At 45.7% G+C, this 17372-nt stretch overlaps 1 protein-coding gene across 7 annotated transcripts in view; it reads right to left on the bottom strand.

The window, feature by feature from the left end:
- Window positions 1–17372, bottom strand: part of LCOR (ligand dependent nuclear receptor corepressor) — a 223237-nt gene that overhangs the window by 135115 nt on the left and 70750 nt on the right. Inside the window, exon 1 of one of the 7 annotated variants that reach the window (XM_038743488.1) lies at window positions 5046–5109. The exons of the other annotated variants lie outside the window; for them this stretch is intronic. The gene's annotated coding sequence lies outside the window, so the exon portion shown is untranslated. Of the gene's footprint in view, window positions 1–5045; window positions 5110–17372 lie in introns of those variants that run through there. 7 annotated transcript variants of the gene reach the window in all.

The raw sequence follows: 17372 nt of genomic DNA, 5'->3' as shown, positions 1-17372 counted from the left end.
TAAGCGCTCAATAAATACGATTGATTGATTGATTGGTTGGGAGAGGACGATATAACAGACACATTCTCTGCCCACAGCAAGCCTACAGTCTTGAGGAGGGGTGGGCAGTGAGCTAGGGGCGAGTGGATGGGCAGAAGTGACAGATGGGGATTTTCGGTGCAATTTTTACTCATCATCATCATCATCAATCGTATTTATTGAGCGCTTACTGTGTGCAGAGCACTGTACTAAGCGCTTGGGAAGTACAAATTGGCAACATCTAGAGACAGTCCCTACCCAACAGTGGGCTCACAGTCTAAAAGGGGGAGACAGAGAACAAAACCAAACATACTAACAAAATAAAATAAATAGAATAGATATGTACAAATAAAATAAATAGAGTAATAAATATGTACAAACATATATACAGGTGCTGTGGGGAAGGGAAGGAGGTAAGATGGGGGGGATGGAGACGCTACTCGTCTGTAGCGTGTGGCCATCCCGTCGGGGCTGGCCGGGAACGGATGCCGACTCACGGCAGGTGAAGCCTCTGGGCAATGTTGCCAATATGTTGCCAATTTGTACTTCCCAAGCGCTTAGTACAGTGCTCTGCACGTAGTAAGCGCTCAATAAATACGATTGATGATGATGGGCAAACCAGTTCTCCAATATGACCCGTTCGAGACACAACATTTTCCAGGATGGTAGCCCGGCTGGGTTGTGGGGTACTGTCTGTATAGACTGTCTGAGCTCGTTGTGGGCGGGAACGTGTCTGTTTCCTGTTATACTGTTCACTCCCAAGCGTTAAGTACACTGTATTTCAGAGAAGTGACTTGCCCAAAGTCACACAGCTGACAACTGGTAGTCGGAATTCGAACCCATGACCTCTGACTCCAAAGCCCGGGCTCTTTCCACTGAGCTACCAGATGCATGAATGAATGAATACAGATTTTTTACTCCATTCTACTTGTACATATTTGCTATTCCATTTATTTTATTTTGTTAACGTGTTTCGGTTTGTGGTCTGCCTCCCCCTTCTGCTAGTACATATTTACTATTCCATTTATTTTATTTTGTTAACGTGTTTTGGTTTGTGGTCTGTCTCCCCCTTCTAGACTGTGAGCCCGCTGTTGGGTAGGGACCGTCTCTCTATGTTGCCGACTTGGACTTCCCAAGCGCTTAGTACAGTGCTCCGCACACAGTAAGTGCTCAATAAATACGATTGAATGAATGAATGAGCCCGCTGTTGGGTAGGGACTGTCTCTAGATGTTGCCAACTTGGACTTCCCAAGCGCTCAGTACAGTGCTCTGCACCCAGTAATAGCTTGAGAAATGCAACTGAATGAATGAAATAGGGGGCACAGGCCAGCTGGGCAGGAGCCCACTTGGCAGCTCACCTCCTCCGGGAGGCCTTCCCAGACTGAGCCTCCTCCTTCCTCTCCCCCTCCTTTCCCTCCCCACAGCACCTGTGTAAATGTATATAAGTTTGTACGTATTTATTACTCTATTTATTTTACTTGTACGTATTTATTCTATTTATTTTGCTAATATGTTTTGCTTCGTCGTCCGTCTCCCCCTTCTAGACTGTGAGCCCGCTGTTGGGTAGGGACTGTCTCTAGATGTTGCCAACTTGTACTTCCCAAGCGCTTAGTACAGTGCTCTGCACACGGTAAGCGCTCAATAAATACGATTGAATGAATGAATGTTCTGCACACAGTAAGCGCTCAATAAATACGAATGAATGAATGAATGAACGAACAATTCAAGGAATATTTACCCAAGGGGTCCCTGGTCGGGGTGGGGCTTGCTTCAGTGGGTTTCTCCCACCTCCTGCAGGGGATAGTGGCTAGGGCACAGGCCTGGGAATCAGGAGGACCTGGGTTCTAATCCCGGTTCTGCCACTTGTCTGCTGTCTGACCTTATGCAAGTCACTTCACTTCCCTGAGCCTCAGTTACTTTGCCTGGAAAATGGTGAAAGACTGTGATCCCGTTCTCGCCTGTCCCACCGTCGACCCCCAGCCCACGTCCTTTCCTGGCCTGGAATTCCCTCCTTCCCCACATCCGCCAAACTAGCTCTCTTCCTCCCTTCAAAGCCCTACTGAGAGTTCACCTCCTCCAGGAGGCCTTCCCAGACCGAGCCCCCTTTTTCCTCTCCTCCTCCCCATCCCCCCCGCCCTACCTCCTTCCCCTCCCCACAACACTTGTATATATCTGCACAGATTAATTACTGCATTTATTTTACTTGTACATATTTACTACTCTATTTATTTTGTTAATGATGTGCCTATAGCCTTAACTCTATTTGTTCGGACGATTTTGAAACCATCTACACGTTTTGTTTTGTTGTCTGTCTCCCCCTTCTAGACTGTGAGCCCACTGTTGGGTAGGGACCCTCTCTATATGTTGCCAACTTGTACTTCCCAATCGCTAAGTACAGTGCTCTGCACACAGTAAGCGCTCAATAAATATGATTGAATAAATGAATGAATATAGCCTTAATTCTATTTATTCGGACGATCTTGACACCATCTACATGTTCTGTTTTGTTGTCTGTCTCCCCCTTCTAGACTGTGAGCCCATTGTTGGGTAGGGACCATCTCTATATGTTGCCGACTTGTACTTCCCAAGAGCTTAGTACAGTGCTCTGCAGAGAGTTAAGTGCTCAATAAAACTCTGCTGAGAGTTAAGTGCTCAATAAATACGACTGAATGAATGAATGACAAGGGTTTCCCTTCCCCACAGCACCTGGCATTTATTATTTATTTTACTTGTACACAGTTATTCTATTTATTTTATTTTGTTAATACGTTTTGTTTTGTTCTCTGTCTCCCCCTTCTAGACTGTGAGCCCACTGTTGGGTAGGGACTGTCTCCATATGTTGCCAACTTGTACTTCCCAAGTGCTTAGTACAGTGCTCTGCACATAGTAAGCGCTCAATAAATACGATTGAATGAATGAATGACTATGTCCAACCTGTTTAGCTTGTATCTACCTCAGCGCTTTAGTACAGTGCCTGGCACATAGTGAGCGCCTAACAAATACCATTTAAAAAAAAAAGGAGGGTAGGGGTGGAGCAGGGAGAGAGGGCTGGGAAGGAGGGAGAAATCTTTAGACATGAAAAAACTCCCGAGGGTGGCAAGGGGCATTAAGATGATGTCCTTGAAATAGCAGCGAGGAGGCTGAGGCCAGTCAGCGGAGGCGGTGGCTTCCCGCCAGAACCATCCAAATGCGACTACCTGACGGCTAGCCAGCTAATAAATGCTTAGAACAGTGCTTTGCACATAGTAAGCGCTTAATAAATGCTATTATTAGTATTATTATTATTAATAAATATCCTGGAGGAGAATGGGACTTGCTGGGTGATTGCTTCTTATTTGCCTGAGGACCTTCATCTCAAAGCCGCCAATATTAAGTTTAATGTTTCAAAAATCTCCCCCCAACCACCACAAAAAAAAATGTGGTCACGACAGTTGCCACAGCAAAGTATTCTTTTGAGAACCACGGGACCGGGCTCGTGCTAGAGGAAATGCAAATCCCTGCTGATTTTACTGGATGCTTCAACCGAGAATAACTACAGTAAAGAACAGTACATAAATTGCACTAGGATATGACCAAGAAGAAATCCAAAAGTTGGGGAGGGCACAAATAAGCCGATCTACCACACTTTAAAAACACGGCCCAAGGAGGCCGTGAAAAGTTAAAAGTATTTAACTTTTTACCGAACTAACTACCGAGAGCAGTGCCTGAGCATGAGAGTCACCTCTCTCCAACTAGGCATCTGTGAAATACCACACTGCAACCCCTGCCAAGTTTTATATTTGGATATTGTTCAATCACATTTTGCAAGCCCTCTGCTCGCTGATGCTAATGCCATTCACTTTTATTAATATTAAATATTGGATTTAGCAGTTGCATAGCAACAGCAGAACATCTTATGCACTCTGCCTGACATTAAAAAAAGGTAAATAAGGGAAGAATGAATGCATTCAAAATTTACACCAAGGACCTCACTGCCATGTAGCTCAGCAACGAAAAGCTGTGAAGACTGACTAGGACTATCAGGTTGTCATGCTCAATCACTCGTGTCCAGAAAAACCATATATTTCCATACTGTTTCAAATACGCTGGAAAAAATATTCTGAAAAGAACTACCTACACTCTACAGATCGTCCGCCTATCCTAGTGGTCTTAAAGTTGAGTTTTCCCATTAATTATGTCCAGATCCACGCGGTTTGTGATCGCCCCTCCGGTGTATTCAACAAAACAGAAGCTTTAGGACTTTTGTGTATTTTCCAAATCGGCAACTGGGTCTGTTAATGATTTGTGAAGTGGTGGAGAAGGGGACTGAGCGGCTATAAAAGCTATGTCTAAAACACAAACCCAGGCAGCTCTTCCTACAGGTTTGAAATAAAGATAAGAATCTTTCACATGGAAATAATTCCCTACCCCTCTCTAATCCACTCTGGCAAACTTTAGGCTGCCAAATAATCCCGTTACCTTTGACATGACTTCTACAAGCAGGGTCGGGAGTCCTCTTGTTTGAAATGAACCGACCCTTCCATGGGGCCTTTACTGTTTTGGCCCTCAAGAATGTTTTCCCCTAAGGGACTCCCAAATTAAAGGAAGGATCAGCTCAATTAATCAAGAATTATGCCTTGCTCTGCACACAGTAAGCGCGCAATAAATACGATTGAATGAGCCCCTTCCTTCCTCTCCCCCTCTCCATCCCCCCCATCTTACCTTCTTCCCTTCCCCACAGCACCTGTATATACGTTTGTACATATTTATTACTCTATTTATTGATTTATTTATTTATTTTACTTGTACATATCTAGTTTATTTATTTTATCTTGTTAGTATGTTTGTTTTCATTCTCTGTCTCCCCCTTTTAGACTGTGAGCCCACTGTTGGGTAGGGACTGTCTCTATATGTTACCAATTTGTACTTCCCAAGCGCTTAGTACAGTGCTCTGCACATAGTAAGCGCTCAATAAAAACGATTGATGATGATGCCTCCAATGTACACTGGAGATGGAATTCTAACGAAGCAGAACCGTTTGGACTTACTAGGATTGTGGAAGAGGAGTTAAACTCGACTGACTAATTAACTGTCCCGGTCACCCAGGATGAAACACATTTCTCCAAAGGGGCGATGGCCCGGCAGATGGAGAGATGGTTTTCGGATGAGTCCTCTGCCAGACCTGTCCGGGGAGACGGAATCTCGGAATCTTACCAGGGCCAGAGACCGTTGATTTCCGTTAGCTTCCCTGTATCCCGGGCAGGGTGGATCCTGACTATCTCCTGGACCACAGGAAGTTGAACTCTTCCACTTTCCATAATAATAATAATGATGGCATTGATTAAGCGCTTACTATGCGCAAAGCACTGTTCTAAGCGCTGGGGAGGTTACAAGGTGATCAGGTTGTCCCACGGGGGGCTCACAGGCTTCATCCTCATTTTCCAGATGAGGGAACTGAGGCCCAGAGAAGTGAAGTGACTTAATAATAATAGTAATAATAATTTTGGTATTTGTTAAGCGCTTACTATGTGCCAAGCACTGTTCTAAGCACTGGGGAAGATACAAGGTAATCAGGTTGTCCCATATGGGGCTCACAGTCTTAACCCCCATTTTCCAGATGAGGGTACTGAGGCCCAGGGAAGTGAAGTGACTTGCCCAGAGTCACACAGCTGACAAGGGGCGGAGCCGGGATTTGAACCCATGGCCTCTGACTCCAAAGCCCAGGGTCTTTCCACTGAGCCACGCTGCTTCTCACCATCCACGACCCTTCCCAGGAAGAGGGGAGTAAGAAGAACAGCTCCCTTACCCCTCACGGCCAGTCTAAAGTGTGCGGCACTGGAGCCCTACGTGGGACAACCTGATCACCTTGTATCCCCCCCAGCGCTTAGAACAGTGCTTTGCACATAGTAAGCGCTTAACAAATGCCATAATTATTATTATTATTATTATCTCGGCCACCTTACGTTCCTTCCACTAACTCCAAGCCCGCCAAAGTCTAACGAAATTCTTGGGGAAGGGTTACCTGCCTCGGAATTCCCCTGCCCAAGTCTCAGCGCTAACTCCACCCTTCTTCTAACCCATAAAACTCACTGCCTTCTGCCTTTGATACTCATTGGCCCTTTTTTTTAATGGTATTTATTAAGGACTCACTATATGTCAAGCACTTTTCTAAGCATTGGGGAAGATACAAGTTAATCAGGTCGGACACAGTCCCCGTCCAGCATAGGGTGCCCAGTCTGAGTAGGAGAGAGAACAGGGATTGAATCCCCATTCTGCCGTTGTGGAAACGGAATAATAATAATAATAATAATAATAATAATATAATAGCATTTGTTCAGTGCTTACTATGTGCAAAGCACTGTTCAAAGCGCTGGGGGGGATACAATGTGATCAAGTTGTCCCACGTGGGGCTCACAGTCAATCCCCATTTTTACAGATGAGGTAACTGAGGCTCAGAGAAGTGAAGTGACTTGCCCAAGGTCACACAGCAGACTTGTGGTGGAGCCAGGATTCGAACCCATGACCCCTGACTCCAAAGCCCGTGTTCTTTCCACCGAGCCATGCTGCTTCTCTGAAGCACAGCAAGGTTCAGCGAGTCGCCCGTTAAAATCCAGGTCTTCTGGCTCCCAGGATCATGGTTTTATTCGCTAGGCCATGCTGCTTCCCAAGGGCAAGTTACGGGAAAGAGCAGGAATTTGTCCTTCCTGACTTTACGACTGGCTTTTCCTAATGGGCATTCCTTTCCGTATGCCGTTCCTATAAAACCAGAATAGTCAGGAACTGCTATTATTTCTCACTTCCTTTCTTGGGACTGGAGGGAGAATCCTTCCATTTCTCCAGAAGGAGAAGCTCTTTCTCCTTCACCAAAATCCCTTCTCTGCCCCCGTCCCTCCTTGGTGTCAACCAAGGCCTGTCCTGAAGTTATGAGAAGCAGCGTGGCTCAGTGGAAAGACCCCGGGCTTTGGAGTCAGAGGTCATGGGTTCAAATCCCGACTCCACCACTTGTCTGCTGTGTGACTTTGGGCAAATCACTTCATTTCTCTGGGCCTCAGTTACCTCATCTGTAAAATGGGGATTAAGACTGTAAGCCCCACGAGGGACAGCCTGATCACCTTGGAACCTCCCCAGCGCTTAGAACAGTGCTTTGCACATAGTAAGCGCTTAATAAATGCCATTATTATTATTATTATAAGTTGGGAGAGCTCCAGAATCGCACAGATGTCATGACTGACTGTGAGCCCGCTGTTGGGTAGGGACCGTCTCTATATGTTGCCAACTTGTACTTCCCAAGTGCTTAGTACAGTGCTCTGCACACAGTAAGCGCTCAATAAATACGATTTATCGATTGATTGATGCGCCTAAGGCAAAGTTACAGGCAAACACGGAAGGAGCCCCAAGGAGTTCATACACATAATGAAAGAAAGAGCATGGCGTAGTGGATAGAGAAGCAGCGGGGCTCAGTGGAAAGAGCCCGGGCTTTGGAGTCAGAGGTCATGGGTTCAAATCCCGCTCTGCCGTCAGCTGTGTGACTTTGGGCAAGTCACTTAACTTCCCTGTGCCTCAGTTACCTCATCTGTAAAATGGGGATTAATGATGATGATGATGATGGCATTTGTTAAGCGCTTACTATGCGCAAAGCACTGTTCTAAGTGCTGGGGGGGGATACCAGGTGATCAGGTTGTCCCGCGTGGGGCTCACAGTCATCATCCCCATTTTACAGATGAGGTAACTGAGGCTCCGAGAAGTTAAGTGACTTGCCCGAGGTCACACAGCAGACATGTGGTGGAGCCGGGATTCAAACCCATGACCTCTGACTCCAAAGCCCGGGCTCTTTCCACTGAGCCACGCTGCTTCTCTGATTAAGACTGTGAGCCCCCCGTGGGACAACCTAATCACCTTGTAACCTCCCCAGCGCTTAGAGCAGTGCTTTGCACATAGTAAGCGCTTAATAAATGCCATCATTATCATTATTATTATTATTATTATTATTATTATAGAGCACAGGCCTGGGACTCAAAAGGTCATGGTTTCTAATCCCAGCTCTGCCACTTCATTCATTCATTCATTCAAATTTATTGAGCATTTACTGTGTGCAGAACACCGTACCTGTCTGCTGTGTGACCTTGGGCAAGTCACCTCACTTCTCTGTGCCTCAGTTACCTCATCTGTAAAATGGGAATTGAGGCGGGGCGCCCCACATGGGACAGGGACTGTGTCCAACCTGATTTGCTTGTATCCACCTCAACGTTTAGTACAGTGCCTGGCACATAGTAAGCACTCAAACAAACAACCATTATTATTGGTTTATTATTATTATTATGCCCATCTGTTTCTCCCCCAAAAGCCTGGTTTTTACTTCTGGAGGTGAAGAGGGATGGAATCACGTGAAAATCTGTACATGCACTGGCCTCTCTGCACATTAAGCTCCCCAGCGCTTAGAACAGTGCTTTGCACCGAGTAAGCGCTTAATAAATGCCATTAAAAAAGAAGGATGTAACAATTGTTATATCGTCCTCTCCCACGCGCAAACAGTAAATACTCAAATGCCACTGATTAAGGACATCCCCTAAAGTCTCCCCCTTTTAGACTGTGAGCCCACTGTTGGGTAGGGACTGTCTCCATATGTTGCCAGTTTGTACTTCCCAAGCGCTTAGTACAGTGCTCTGCACATAGTAAGCGCTCAATAAATACGATCGATGATGATGATGATGATGATTATAGAAAAGCTGGCTTTCTTTGTAAAAGGTCACATTTAGAAATGCTAAGACATTTGGACATCGGCGCTTAGAACAGTGCTTTGCACATAGGAAGCACTTAATAAATGCCATTATTATTCATCATCATCATCATCAATCGTATTTATTGAGCGCTTACTGTGTGCAGAGCACTGTACTAAGCGCTTGGGAAGTACAAGTTGGCAACATCTAGAGACAGTCCCTACCCAACAGTGGGCTCACAGTCTAAAAGGGGCAGACAGAGAACAAAACCAAACACACTAACAAAATAAAATAAATAGAATAGATATGTACAAGTAAAATAAATAAATAGAGTAATAAATATGTACAAACATATATACATTATTATTATTTGGATGGGTCACTTTGTTGGTTAGACTCTAGACTCTTGTGCCCTGCTTTAAGGCAAACCCAAGGATTCATCGCAGCAGTGTGCCACATATTTGCTCTAGGGCGCAAATATTTGCAGTAATTTAGGGGCACACAATGGTGCCGCAAGATTAGCGCACACGCCCAGACATTTTTATTTTGCTTAAGTCTTCACCTCAGCGCATATCTGCCAATCTGCTGTATGGGTACCCTACCTACCTTTTACAAAATCTAGAGGTTTCTTAAAAAAATCTGCCCCTTGCACCTTTTAAAATACACTGCTGACCTAAACTTGGTAGTTAACCGTCAACACCGACTGCGGTCTATAAAAACCATCGATCGATGGAAGAAGCAGCGTGGCTCAGTGGAAAGAGCCCGGGCTTTGGAGTCCGAGGTCATGGGTTCAAATCCCGGCTCCGCCACTTGTCAGCTGTGTGACTTCGGGCAAGTCACTTGACTTCTCTGTGCCTCAGCTCCCTCATCTGTAAAAGGGGGATGAAGTCTGTGAGCCCCACGTGGGACAACCTAATCACTTTATATCCTACCCAGCGCTTAGAACAGTGCTTTGCACATAGTAAGTGCTCAATAAATGTCATTATTATTATTATTATTTTACTAAGCACTTAATGTTCAGAGAACACTGGACTAGTTGCTTGGAAGAGAACAACATAACAGAGACATTCCCCTGCCCACAAGGAGCTTACTGTCCCCAGAGGGAAAGCCAGACATAAAAAAAATTACAGCTTACATACATCATGTGCTGTGGGGTTGAGGGAGGGGTGAATAGAGGGCACAAATTGTCAGGAATTGTAAATAGTAAGACCATTATTTGCAGCTAAACATATGGACATATTCCCTATGGACATATGGGCATATTAGGGGAAGCAGGATGGCTCAGTGGAAAGAGCCCAGGCTATGGAGTCAGAGTTCATGGGTTCAAATCCCGGCTCCACGAATTGTCAGCTGTGTGACTTTGGGCAAGTCACTTAACTTCTCTGGGCCTCAGTTACCTCATCTGGAAAATGGGGATGAAGACTGTGAGCCCCCTGTGGGACAACCTGATCACCTTGTAACCTCCCCAGCGCTTAGAACAGTGCTTTGCACGTAGTAAGCGCTTAATAAATGCCATTATTATTATTATTATTATTATTCGGTCTGCGGAGAAACGCCCCTCTTGACGTGGGCCTGGCTTGGCGCGGGGATTGAGATGGATGCAGCAGCTCAAATCTGCACTCTGCGGAAATTGACATTTTCTAATACCCTCAGGTAAGAAGGCTTGTGTCGTTCAGAATGAGCACACTGTAAGAACCTAAGAAATATCACAATAAGTCAGATTCAATGGTGGCAAAAGGAATGCTTGGCAGAAGTGCGGTGATGACCCCACCTTTGGTGGCTAAGGACACAGGGTTCAAATCCCAGCTCTGCCACCTGTCAGCTGTGTGACTCTGGGCAAGTCACTTCACTTCTCTGGGCCTCAGTTCCCTCATCTGTAAAATGGGGATTAAGACTGCAGGCCCCACGTGGGACAACCTGATCACCTTGTAAGCTCCCCAGCGCTTAGAACAGTGCTTTGCACAGAGTAAGCGCTTAATAAATGTCATTAAAAAAAAGGATGTAACAATTGTTACATCGTCCTCTCCCACGCGCAAACAGTAAATACTCAAATGCCACTGATTAAGGACAAACTATCTGACATCCCCTAAAGTCTCACTAGAGACCCATTGTGGACTTCCTGCTCATAAATTTGGTCAAATCCTCCTGAAGTTACACATTTTCACACTGTAGAAATCCCAGGAGGAACAACTTTCACGCGCCGTCCATCTGTGGGAAGAAGATTTTTCCCTTTGTTCATCTGGGGCCTATCACCCCTAGGTCAGGGTGATTTGGTGAACATTTCTGTGCTCATTCTAGTCACGCTCTTCCTCACCTCCCAGTTTTGTCATGTTCATTCATTCATTCCACCGTATTTATTGAGCGCTCCCCTTCAGCCTGAACTGCTGCCGACTGATGCATCCTGAACTTTTCAGTCTGTCCTAATACTACATCCTCCTAGACTTCTAGACCTTCTAGACTGTGAGCCCACTGTTCGGTAGGGACTGTATATGTTGCCAACTTGTACTTCCCAAGCGCTTAGTACAGTGCTCTGCACACAGTAAGCGCTCAATAAATACGATTGATTGATTGATTGATTGGTCTGGCAGAGTGCACTTGGAGATCTGTAACCTTTTAGCCCTTGGTATGCACGGCACAGTGGAGAGAGCACGGGCCTGGGAATCAGAAAGCGATGATGATGGTGGTATTTATAAAGCACTTACTATGTACCTAGAACCGTTCTAAGTGCTGGAGTGGATACAAGGCAATCAGGGTGCCCCACTTGGGGCTCACAGTCTTAAACCCCATTCGACAGATGAGGTCTCTGTGCCTCAGTTATCTCATCTGCAAAATGGCGACTGAGACTGTGAACCCCACGTGGGACGGGTGCCGGGTCCAGCCGGTTTTACTTAATGATAGCATTTATTAAGCGCTTACTATATGCAAAGCACTGTTCTAAGCGCTGGGGAGGCTACAAGGCAATCAGGTTGTCCCACAGAGGGCTCACAGTCTTAATCCCCATTTTCCAGATGAGGGAACTGAGGCACAGAGAAGTTAAGTGACTTGCCCCAAGTCACACAGCTGACAAGCGGCGGAGCCGGCATTCGAACCCATGACCTCTGACTCCAAAGCCCGTGCTCTTTCCACTGAGCTACACTGCTTGTATGCACCCCAGTGCTTAATACAGTGCCGGGCACAGGGTAAGCGCTTAACAAATACCACAGTTACTACTAATATTCACCCCACCCTCAGAACCACAGCACTCACGCACATGTCCACAATTTCTTTACTTATTTTAATGTCTGTCTCCCCCACATCCCCAGACTGTGGACAGGGAATATATCATCATCATCATCATCATCATCAATCGTATTTATTGAGCGCTTACTATGTGCAGAGCACTGTACTAAGCGCTTGGGAAGTACAAATTGGCAACATACAGAGACAGTCCCTACCCAACGGGGGCTCACAGTCTAAAAGGGGGAGACAGAGAACAAAACCAAACGTACTAACAAAATAAAAGAGAATAGATATGTAGAAATAAATTAAATAAATAAATAGAGTAAAAAAATATGTACAAACATATATACATATATACAGGTGCTGTGGGGAAGGGAGGGAGGTAAGATGGGGGGATGGAGAGGGGGACGAGGGGGAGAGGAAGGAAGGGGCTCAGTCTGGGAAGGCCTCCTGGAGGAGGTGAGCTCTCAGCAGGGCCTTGAAGGGAGGAAGAGAGCTAGCTTGGCGGATGGGCGGAGGGAGGGCATTCCAGGCCCGATATATCAACCAACTCTGATATACTGCGCTCTGCCACGCGCTTAGTTCAGTGCTCTGCAGGCGGAAAGTGCTCAGTGACTACCGCTGACTGACTGAGAAAAAAGGTGTCGAACGAAGTGGGGAAACACGGGTCTGGCGGTGTCGCAGACTTCCAGAGAAATAATAATAATAATAATAATGTTGGTATTTGTTAAGCGCTTACTATGTGCCAAGCACTGTTCTAAGCGCTGGGGAGATTACAAGGTGATCAGGTTGTCCCACATGGGGCTCACAGTCTTCATCCCCATTTTACAGATGAGGGAACTGAGGCCCAGAGAAGTTAAGTGACTTGCCCAAAGTCACACAGCTGACAAGTGGTGGAGCCGGGATTTGAACCCACGACCTCTTGACTCCAAAGCCCGGGCTCTTTCCATTGAGCTACGCCGCTTCTCAATGTTACGAGTGATAATCTGTGCACCTCCCACAACCATGCAGCTTCTAGACTGTGAGCCCACTGTTGGGTAGGGACCGTCTCGATATGTTGCCAACTTGTACTTCCCAAGCGCTTAGTGCAGTGCTCTGCACACAGTAAGCGCTCAATAAATACGACTGAATGAATGAATGAATGAATGAATGAATACGGCGCAGGGTCCCGCTAGGCCGAGGGGCAGCAGCGCCGCGTGGCCTCGCTTGCTCCCCCACCATCGGAGGGCTGAGGTCCACTGAGGCACAGAGATGCTGCACCCCCTCCTCCCCAAGCTCCATCCCGGGGGTCCTGCCGGGTGGAGAAGTAGCCCCGTTTCTCCGGAACAACCACAAGGCCGTGGCTTTGGGACTGGTCTCCCCGAGTTGGGAAGAGCCTTCTCCAGGAGGCCTTCCCAGACTGAGCCCCCTCAATCAATCAGTCGCATTTATTGATCGCTTACTATGTGCAGAGCACTGTACTAAGCGCTTGGGAAGTACAACTTGGCAACATATAGAGACAGTCCCTACCCAACAGTGGGCTCACAGTCTAAAAGGGGGAGACAGAGAACAAAATCAATCAATCAATCAAGCAATCGTATTTATTGAGCGCTTACTATGTGCAGAGCACTGTACTAAGCACTTGGGAAGTACAAATTGGCAACACAAAGAGACAGTCCCTACCCAACAGTGGGCTCACAGTCTAAAAGGGGGAGACAGAGAACAGAACCAAACATACCAACAAAATTAAATAAATAGGATAGAAATGTACAAGTAAAATAAATAAATAAATAAATAAATAGAGTAATAAATATGTACAAACGTATATACATATATACAGGTGCTGTGGGGAAGGGAAGGAGGTAAGATGGGGGGATGGAGAGGGGGGCGAGGGGGAGAGGAAGGAAGGGGCGACCTAACATACTAACAAAATAAAATAAATAGAATAGATATGTACCCACCTTACCTCCTTCCCCTCCCCACAGCACCTGTATATATGTATATATGTTTGAACATATTTATTACTCTATTTATTTTACTTGTACATATTTATTTATTTTAGTATGTTTGGTTTGTGTTCTCTGTCTCCCCCTTTTAGACTGTGAGCCCACTGTTGGGTAGGGACTGTCTCTATATGTTGCCAATTTGTACTTCCCAAGCTCTTAGTACAGTGCTCTGCACATAGTAAGCGCTCAATAAATGCAATTGATGATGATGATGATGATTCTATTTATTTTATTTTGTTAATATGTTTTGTTTTGTTGTCTGTCTCCCCCTTCTAGACTGTGAGCCCGCTGTTGGGTAGGGACCGTCTCTATATGTTGCCGACTTGTACTTCCCAAGCGCTTAGTACAGTCCTTTGCACAAAGTAAGCGCTCAATAAATACGACTGAATGACTGAATGAATCTGCTGCTTCTGCCGCAGCGTACTTAGTGCTCATTGTACCCCTGTTGCCTTTATGGAGGTCTTCTTTCTCTCACACCATTCCCTCCTCCCGGATTCTTAGGCTGGGAGTCACCTGTGGGTCAGGACACGTTTCCGGGGACATCCTTTCATTCATTCAATCAATCGTATTTATCGAGCGCTTACTGTGTGCAGAGCACTGTACTAAGCGCTTGGGACGTACAAGTCTGCAACATACAGAGACGGTCCCTACCCAACAACTGGCTCACAGTCTAGAAGGGGGAGACAGACAACAAAACAAGTAGATGGGTGTCAAAACCGTCAGAATAAACAGAATTATAGCTATATGCACATCATTAATAGAGTGGTAAATATGTACAAGTAAAATAAATGAAGTAATAAATATGTACAAATACATACAAGTGCTGTGGGGTGGGAAGGGGGTAGGGCAGAGGCAGTTCTCCCTCCTAAAAGATTTTGGTCTGTCCAGCTCATCTACTGGATTGAGGAGGAGTGAGGCCTCATGGAAAGACCACGGGCCTGAGAGTTGGAGGACCTGGATTCTAATCCTGGCTCCTTCATTTGTCTGCTGTGTGACCATGGGCAAGTCACGTACCGTCTCTGTGCCTCAGCTCCCTCATCTACAAAACGGGGATTCAATACCTGTTCTTCCTCCTCCTCAGATTGTGAGACCCACGGGAGACCTGATCATGAGAAGCAGCGTGGCTCGGTGGAAAGAGCACAGCTTTGGAGTCAGAGGTCATGGGTTCAAATCCCGGCTCCGCCAACTGTCAGCTGTGTCACTTTGGGCAAGTCACTTAACTTCTCTGGGCCTCAGTTACCTCATCTGTAAAATGGGGATTAAAACCGTGGGACAACCTGATCACCTTGTAACCTCCCCAGTGCTTAGAACAGTGCTTTGCACATAGTAAGCGCTTGATGAATACCATTATTATTATTATTATTAACTTGTACCTATCCCAGTGCTGAGTACCGCTTAACAAATACCACAATTATTATTATTACTGCAAACGAGGGCAGTGAACACGCCTCTTGCTTCATCCGAGTATTTAGTATAGTGCTTAGCATTCAGATGCTCAGTAAATGCTACTGACTGATCATGGAAGGGACCGTGTTTGAATGATAATCCTTGTACTCTGGTGCGTTGCACGGTGCTCTGTACAGTGAGAAACAGTGTTGCGCAGTGCTTAGAGCACATGCCAGAGAGTCAGAGGACCTGGGTTCTATTTCTGGCTCCGCCACTTGTCTGCTGTGTGACCTTGGGCGAGTCACTTAACTTCTCTGGGCCTCATTTACTTCATTTACCTTAAGACTGTGAGCCCCTCGGGGGACACGGATTGTGTCCAACCTGATTAGCTTGGATCTCCTTGTCTGCACATACTAAGCGCTCAATAAATACGATCGATGATGATGATCTACCCCGGTACGGAGAACAATGCCTGGCACATAGTAAGCACTCAACGAATACCATAATAATCTCTCAAAAACTACTACTTAGAACAGCGCTTTGCACATAGTAAGCGCTTAATAAATGCCATCCGTATTATTACTCCTGAATGACTGTGACTACAAGAAATTCCAGAGCTGTACAGTAACTAAGTTCATAGGTTGTTTTTTTCCATTTGGAAAAAGTCTCCAAAATGTGAGGAGATAAGCAGGGCCTGCTTTAAGCAGTAGTCACAGGTGGCTACTAGTAAACGTAGTAAACGCTTAATAAATGCCATCATTATTATTCCTCCTGAATGACTGTGACTACAAGAAATTCCAGAGCTTTACAGTAACTAAGTTCATAGGTTGCTTTTTCCATTTGGAAGAAGTCTCCAAAACGTGAGGAGATAAGCAGGGCCTGCTTTAAGCAGTAGTCACAGGTGGCTACTAGTAAACGTAGTAAACGCTTAATAAATGCCATCATTATTATTCCTCCTGAATGACTGTGACTACAAGAAATTCCAGAGCTTTACGGTAACTAAGTTCATAGGTTGTTTTTTTCCATTTGGAAAAAGTCTCCAAAACATGAGGAGATAAGCAGGGCCTGCTTTAAGCAGTAGTCACAGGTGGCTACTAGTAAACGTAGTAAACGCTTAATAAATGCCATCATTATTATTCCTCCTGAATGACTGTGACTACAAGAAATTCCAGAGCTGTACAGTAACTAAGTTCATAGGTTGCTTTTTCCATTTGGAAAAAGTCTCCACAATGCGAGGAGATAAGCAGGGCCTGCTTTAAGCAGTAGTCACAGGTGGCTACTAGTAAACTTAGTAAACGGTTAATAAATGCCATCATTATTATTCCTCCTGAATGACTGTGACTACAAGAAATTCCAGAGCTGTACAGTAACTAAGTTCATAGGTTGTTTTTTCCATTTGGAAAAAGTCTCCACAATGTGAGGAGATGAGCAGGGCCTGCTTTAAGCAGTAGTCACAGGTGGCTACTGGCTCCCGGGGTGATCAGAGATTTATTTCTGCCGGATCATATTTAATCCAAATTAAATCAATATCCAAATCATATTTACCAAAAATCCAAGACCAGCCTGAGATGGCAGTCTGTGAGATAGACACCCTTCCTTCCCCTTCAAGTTGGACTGAATGATCCAGCTATTTAGACTGCCAGCAGGCCAGAGACCTGTCTCTACAGCAAAACCTTGGCCCTCACATTCAAATAGTGGAATGTCTCTCCAATCATCAATCAATCGTATTTATTGAGCACCTACTGTGTGCACAGCACTGTACTAGGCGCTTGGGAAGTACAAGTTGGCAAGACATAGAGACAGTCCCCTCTGGAGGGGAGGGGAAAGGGATTAAACTGAGCAGCACCATTTTGTGGTTTGCGTGAAATGGTGAATTTAGAGTGGTTATTACAATAGGGGGAAATAGATGACAGCGCTGGCAGTATGCTAGTCCTGTGTGCTACGGTGACTCATCAGGAGAGCAGCCGTTTTCAGACATTTCTAAAGTGAGCTCTCTTAACAGCACAGCCTAATAGACAGAGCACAGGCCTGGGAGTTAGAAGGCCCTGGGTTCTAATCCTGCCTCTGC

The sequence above is a fragment of the Tachyglossus aculeatus genome, chromosome 3 (genome assembly GCF_015852505.1).
Source record: "Tachyglossus aculeatus isolate mTacAcu1 chromosome 3, mTacAcu1.pri, whole genome shotgun sequence".
NCBI classification, from domain to species: domain Eukaryota; kingdom Metazoa; phylum Chordata; class Mammalia; order Monotremata; family Tachyglossidae; genus Tachyglossus; species Tachyglossus aculeatus.
The sequence above is the reverse complement of the archived record's forward strand: the minus strand, read 5'-3'. Positions and strand labels throughout refer to the sequence as shown.